At 45.9% G+C, this 6,783-nt stretch overlaps 1 long non-coding RNA gene across 1 annotated transcript; it reads right to left on the minus strand.

The window, feature by feature from the left end:
* Positions 1 to 3,403: 3,403 nt before the first annotated feature.
* On the minus strand, positions 3,404 to 6,534 carry LOC122386762. The gene is made up of 2 exons (XR_006257434.1): positions 6,483 to 6,534; positions 3,404 to 4,244 (listed from the first exon to the last, which is right to left on the minus strand). It is a non-coding gene; the product is annotated as an uncharacterized LOC122386762 (long non-coding RNA).
* Between the last annotated feature and the right edge of the window lie 249 nt (positions 6,535 to 6,783).

Raw genomic sequence — 6,783 nt, forward strand, 5'->3', positions numbered from 1 at the left:
TAAGGAAGTATCCATAGCTCCATAGCAACCACCTAGCAACGTGAATCAAAGCTGTAAACAACTCGCGTTTGTCTCAGATGCGCATTTTTCGGAGCATATAACCAGAATCTGTTATTCTCGGCGTCATAATGAATGTTGCAAAACAGAGTGACCATTTGACTATCAATAAGGACGATTTTTGCGAAATTCATGTTTCTTGCCTAACTACATTTCGAAAAAGTTAACAGACGCTAAACAAGTTAGTCGAGCCGACGAAGATGGTCGAGCGTGGCAGGGCAGCGTCAAACTCACCGTGTCTGTTCTTCCCGAGTCTTCAAAGTCTTCTAGCGAAACCAAGCACAGAAAACTCACAAGTTTCAATGAAATTAGACAGCAACAATGTCTAACGAAACTTTAAAATAATATCTTTTCACTTCTCTCACAATTGACACCTCAATCAGCAGCCGGATCCGTCAAGGGTCCCGACAAGATTCCTATAGATTCCTAAAGATAAGGTTGGGCCAGGCAGTCACGTGACAGTTTCTGCTTGGTGTTTGAGTTGCGCCATCGTGGTTTATTGATATCTTTAAACAATTTTAAGACAAAATGTAGCTGAATATGTTAACATATATTTTAAAAAAAAATATTTAATAAACAGAAATAAGTAAAAAACAAAAGTTTTGGCCTAAGCGTAAAACTATTATTTATGTAATACTCTTGACATTGCTTTATTGAAGATTCAGGCTAGAAAATTTTTCATACTCATTATAGGTATAATACAATTTATACAATACTCATTTCTATGCGAAGATTTCTCTAGCGTATCGCAAATAAAATGGGCATAGGTATAAATACGCATAAAAAAATAAGTTAACATAAACTTGGGTATAACCACGGATCACATACTGCCCGGGCCTATAAGTTGTCACATAAGGTGATCCGTGGTATAACTAATGGTCAGAAGAGGGCAAGCAGCGCGCTTGGGATGAGGCGTTCTCTAAGACGTCTCAGCAGCGTCTGCTGGATGGGGCAAACCAGGTGGTCCGGGTGTGTCTTCTTGCTGCTGCAGAGCCCCACACCGCCGCCTGGGTGCAAGCCCTCCCAGTCACCAGTCTGAGACTCCACCTGGAGGACGAAACCGTCCGGGTAGCAGTGGCGCTGCGACTCGGGGCACCGGTATGTGAACCGCACAACTGCCAGCTCTGCCGTCGTCCTGCTGATCGACTGGGCTACCACGGTCTCTCCTGTGCCAAGAGTGCTGGCCGCCACGCACGTCACGCCAACCTTAACCCTCGCCCGCACATGCCATTTTCCCATCCTAGAACGCACATGCGGGGGTGGTTGCCACCCCCCCCCCCGCGCCATTTCGTTCCTGTTGGAGATAGAGCTTAGCGGTAAAGACAAAAAAGATTCTTTGGGAAGAGACAAATCCAATGATACCCAGTTTTACCTTCTCAGGTCAGTCATTGACCTTCCAGGTCAGGTCAAACTAAAAAATGTTGCTGTTTTGGGTCACCGTTGGATATCAAGTGCGCTGCTTATCAAATACCGATGACGATGCTGTTTTCTGGTGCCAAGCCAGCTAGAACCTCTTTGTCACACTACCCGACCAGAATTTTGCTGCTGAGGTCAGGCGCGGATACAAGGGGGGGGCCATGGGGGCCATGGCCCCCCCCCCTTGGCCGATTTTTTTCAAAAATAGAATAAAAAGTTAAAAAGCTGAAAAGGGGGCCTCCTGAAAATGAAGTGGCTATTCATGTTGAGATGTTGCCTGAACAGCTAGATAAGCTCAATAGACGCAGTTTTTTTTTGGGGGGGGGCCCAACAAGTGGGAAGATGGGGCCTCCAACAGGTGGGATTATGGGGGCCTCCTGGTTTCTAATGGCCCCTCCCTTGGAGATTTTCTGGATCCGCCCCTGGCTGAGGTCATTTCAGGTCAAGTTAGGTCAAGGTCAATTATGTGTTTGTATGTCTGTGTGTGTCTGTGTGTATACTGAATACTGATGTGTGCACCGATTGTTTTTGGGTCCATATTACATGAAATCATGATCTGAGAAGCTTTTACCAAAAATGCAATCAAAAAACTTCACAAAAAGTAAATTCGGCTTGCCTAAAAAGCAATTATCTTAGATGACCTAGGTTGACCTTGACCCTGACCTTGACCCCTGTACATCGTCGAACAACATGTTCCATGATAGGTGGGAGGTAAGACTGGCAAAAAAGGCCGAAATCAGGGTGTCAAAAGCTCACAAGGCCCATGGCAAACGCAAGATGTTGAGAATTGGCCATTTGGGTCATGACATGACCTCAAAAACAAGGTCATATCTCCGAAACCAAAAATCACAAACTTGAAATTTTCAGTGGACATCAAGAAAGGATAGAGGAGCAGCTATACGAAAAATCGGCCTTCTAGCTCTAAAAATGTTGAGTGCAGAGCAGAAAGACTACCTGGGGGGATGGGTGGCAACCACCCCCCCCCCCCATGTGCGGGCGAGAGCAGCACAGGGCTCGAGAGTGTTTTAGAGCCCACCGGCCTTGACAGAGGTGACGGCCGACGTCCCGATGGGATAACGCTCTTCCCTTTCAGCCGAGGAATGAGCCTGATATGGGACGCCACCTGCTGCGACACCGCTTCTCTGCAACTGCTGTCATCAGCTCTGCCTTGAGCCCTGGTAGCGCCGCTCGCTTTGCGGAAGAACGCAAGCGCGTCCGATATGCCGCTCTCCGTAAGAAATACGTTTTCGTACCTTTCGCGGTTGAGACACCTGGTGTCCTGGGTCCAGCGGCCACACAGGGGGGGGGGGGGGGTCGGATGCGACCCCCCCCCCAGGCTGTCGTGGGTACGGAAATAGCCCAGGCGGTGCCGGGTTAAACTAATAGTATTACCGCAGGGAACACGACGCATTTATAGCCGATACATTTGCTTTTTTTCTTAAATAAGATTGAAACATTGCGAGTACTGGCTTTTCGCCTAGCAGTTGGGCGTGAGGTGAGTGACGATAAAAATTATTTCGCTCTCCCTTGCTCCTGCACCTGCGGAAAGTGGATGGATGGGCATTGGATACTTACTGGAAGGGTGTAATAAGGGCAATACACCACTTCATGCTCCGATAATTGCATTACGTCTATGACGGTGTAAAGTAAAGAATAAAGATGTGTGAAGAAATAGACATCTGACAATTGGCTGACTTCCCTGCCTCCCGGCCGCTACTCAGGTCCACCACTCGCCGTTGTCAGTGCACGGTTTTTCTAGCAAGCTCCAGCCTAGTATTGATCTTATTCAGTATTTACGGTACGAAGATTTGATAACGGAATGTGACGTTTCCACATCATGCTTGATGGTTGAAGTTTGCACCGTTAACAACTACCAAGTCAAGTCGCAGCCCCAGTCATCTGGCACGTCTCTGTCATCGAATAAAGCCAATGAACAAGAAAGTTATTATTTTCCAGCATAAATGAAAATATATAACACTGCTACAGGCGGTACGCGGATGTCATGCACATTACACACAACGATTCAATCGAATAAAAACTGGATTAACCATAAATCAGCACTGGATTAACCATAAATAATAACAGTACAGCACCAAACACTTGAGATGCACATTATAGTACTTTAGAATGCACAGAGGAGTAATGAGACTAAAAGTTTTAACACGCCCTATCTTAAAAAAATATTGAACGAGATATTTCCACAGTGCAAAAACAAAACCGAAATCCGACAAAAAACCGATTCCAGGTTCAATGTCCACAGATTTAAAAACAAAACTTTCAAGTGCCCCCATGGTAAAAAAAAAATGACCAAAGACGGAATTGTAACAAAGAATAAATAAAGATATGTGCGGCAAACGAAGGGCGGCACTGGACGAGCGTCTGCACAAAGTAGGCGCACAGAGTTACTCCTTAGCCCAGCGGGCAGCAGCAAATGAATTACAACCAAAGGAAGAATATGCATTAGTCTATTAAGGCTCATCGCACCATGACGAGGCACAGCTAGGATAACGCGATTCGCCTGCGTCCTCCAGGCGAGAAGCACCTCGAGTAGGCTGCCGTGTCTTGACCAACTGCCGCATCCGTCGTCCGCGCCGCAGGCCTCCCAGTAGTGCCTCGGAGTAGTGCCTCCATCGCATCGGCCGTCGACCGGCGTGGGGCCCGGATGTGACTAGTGCAGCTCCGTGGGGTGCCCTGCCGCGCTCTGCCGAGTGTGCAGAGAGCAGGTAGACTGGTGGCGGTGAAGAAAACAAGCAGTTATCTTCTTTCGGGATCTGTAAAGAAGCATTCTACTAAAAACTACATCCAAAACGTTTTCCATATTTTTTTTTTACAGAACACAATGCAGTAGCCAAAATAGATATGAAGTATGTGAAGACAACAGTCTACTGCCATTAGATAACTGATCCTGATGGACAAATACATTAGATACTAGTAAATCATAAGGTGGTTCAAAGGCACACTTTGCAGCTCCAGTAAAAAATCACTGTTTTTCATACTTCATACTGTAAGGGGAAAGGGTGGGGTGGGGATGCAGCCAAGAGTGCATCATATGGGGTTGTAGTGGTCGGACCATCTGGAGCAATAGCCTGTTTTTGCCGTTTTTAATGTTAACCCTATGGCGCACATGAGCACGCGCCACGGGCGCACCCCCGGCCGAATCGTGCCCAAAAGCTAATACGACCTGTTGAATTACATGACCCACGAGTCGTGAAAATTTCACCCTCGTGCGTCAATCGACGGCGCCGCAATATCCGTTTTGGGGCATCACGCCGCCTATAAGCCTCGCAAAAGCGTCCGCACGGCCGGCCGGCCGGCCGGCCGGCCGCTCATACTCAGAAATTTCCGTTAATCTAAGGAAAGACTTCGCTCGCTTCGCTCGCTCCGTAACAAAAGTGACACCTCTCCGTTTTACACGTGTCACGTGCAGTGGAGGTCACCCGCAAGCATTGTCCATAGTAAATACTTGTAAGAAGAGTATACGCTACCCCACACAAAAAACCGCAAGTGTAACAGTGTCCGTCCCCCTCCCCGGCGCCGTTTTCCTCCAGGGGAGGCGCCCCAGCCGCCGTACTGGGGCGTAGCGGAGTCCGTGCTTTTAGCACAGCAAAATATCCACCCAGGCTAGATTAACGTCACGACAACCTAGGATTAAGAGTGGCTAGACTTCAGACTTCATGCAGACTTAACATTGAAGTATTATATATGCAACTAAATGACACACATGGTGTTTGTTCTAACCTTCTCAACAGAAAGTGAACGTGTCAGGACAGCACCCCTTGGTGACCATTATATTCAAGGGGTGCAGGAACTGATTCCCCAGGGGTGAAGCGATAGAAGCAAAAACATGAGTCACTAGTTCCCTCCTGTGTCTTCCCTCCTGCAGAAAAAAAAATACATGTGTGATGCCCAATGTGACTGATAACTGCATATTATAAAGCTGGAAATATTGTACAAAGTTGTGACAACACAAGCAAACTATGCATGTCACTGCTCTTGTATAACTTTTCTATTTTTATTGCTATATGAGACCTCACAAGACACAAAAATATGCATGGTTAGAAAGTGGGTAACAATACATTTCAAATGAACTAAGCAGATTATTTCTAAGCTCCTTTAAGTCCCAATTTCTGCTATATTTCGCTTGTTGTCACTTCATATTTTGAACTCAAGGTGCCTTGTGGATTTACCTCAGGTATGTAGGTAAATCCACAAGGATTTATGGGCTTTACCACAGTTGAGTAGCTGCTCCCTCAATTTAAGTTTCTCGTTAAATTTCATTGAGGCGTTGCAAGATGGGCTGAAGCCGAATCCTCTTCCCTGTTTAGCTGATGCTCATAATACCTGAACATTTTTAATTCCAATTTTTATAGCTGTTAACAATTGGTAAAGGCCCATGTACCTAGACAACAATGACTTTACAGAAGAAACCCCTGGCTGTGTTTCATGGGCGCGCTGCCAGCCGCTGCCAGCGCATTCCGCGTGAGCTAGCGTCAACCTCCGGTAGTGTTGGAGGTATAGGCTTGTTGATGTCTCTATGGAAGCCAAAAGCGGCTGGCAGAGTGCTGTGATATGCTGTGATACACCACCCTTATTTTTGCACAATAATGCTGTGATAACTGTTCCTGCAAAAAATATAAGGTGAAGTGAAGTAAAATCAGGTCAAACATTAATATATACCCGAAAATAGCAGTGTTTGGAGTACCTATATTCACATTACCAATAATATAAAATCAGGTCAAACATTAATATATACCAGAAAATAGCAGTGTTTGCCGTTTGGAGTACCTATATTCACATTACCAATAATATGATACACAACAGGCCATAGAAAACCAGTGAATCAGAATGTTGAATTGTACCCCAATTTCAATATCAATATGGCACTTGGCAATAACAGTTAAACACACCGTTTTTGATGTTAAATCAACAGAGAAAACTCCTGAACATAAAAAATGATCAGAATGTATAATAAGGATAACAGTATAAATAAAAATCGACGACATCAGCACCTATCATCGCCGTTCCACATTCACCACTCCCCATTCCACGCACAGATTGTTTACTCCTTGGTTTACCCCGTGTTCGCAGTCTCCCTGACGACGGAGATTCTTTACGCCCACCGACCAATCACGTTCAAGATCAGCGGGGCTTGGCCGCAGTTCTCGAACGCTATTTGCCAGATTAAGCAGGACCTTCGTCGTCAGTAAACTGTGAACACGGCGTTACATATTTCGCTATGGTAACAAAAGCGCCAGAATTGACTACCAGAATTGGATCCGAAGGTCAAATGGGTCACGTGACTGACAAGTT

The sequence above is a fragment of the Amphibalanus amphitrite genome, unplaced genomic scaffold, assembly GCF_019059575.1.
Source record: "Amphibalanus amphitrite isolate SeventyFive unplaced genomic scaffold, NRLGWU_Aamphi_draft 000261F_arrow, whole genome shotgun sequence".
NCBI classification, from domain to species: domain Eukaryota; kingdom Metazoa; phylum Arthropoda; class Thecostraca; order Balanomorpha; family Balanidae; genus Amphibalanus; species Amphibalanus amphitrite.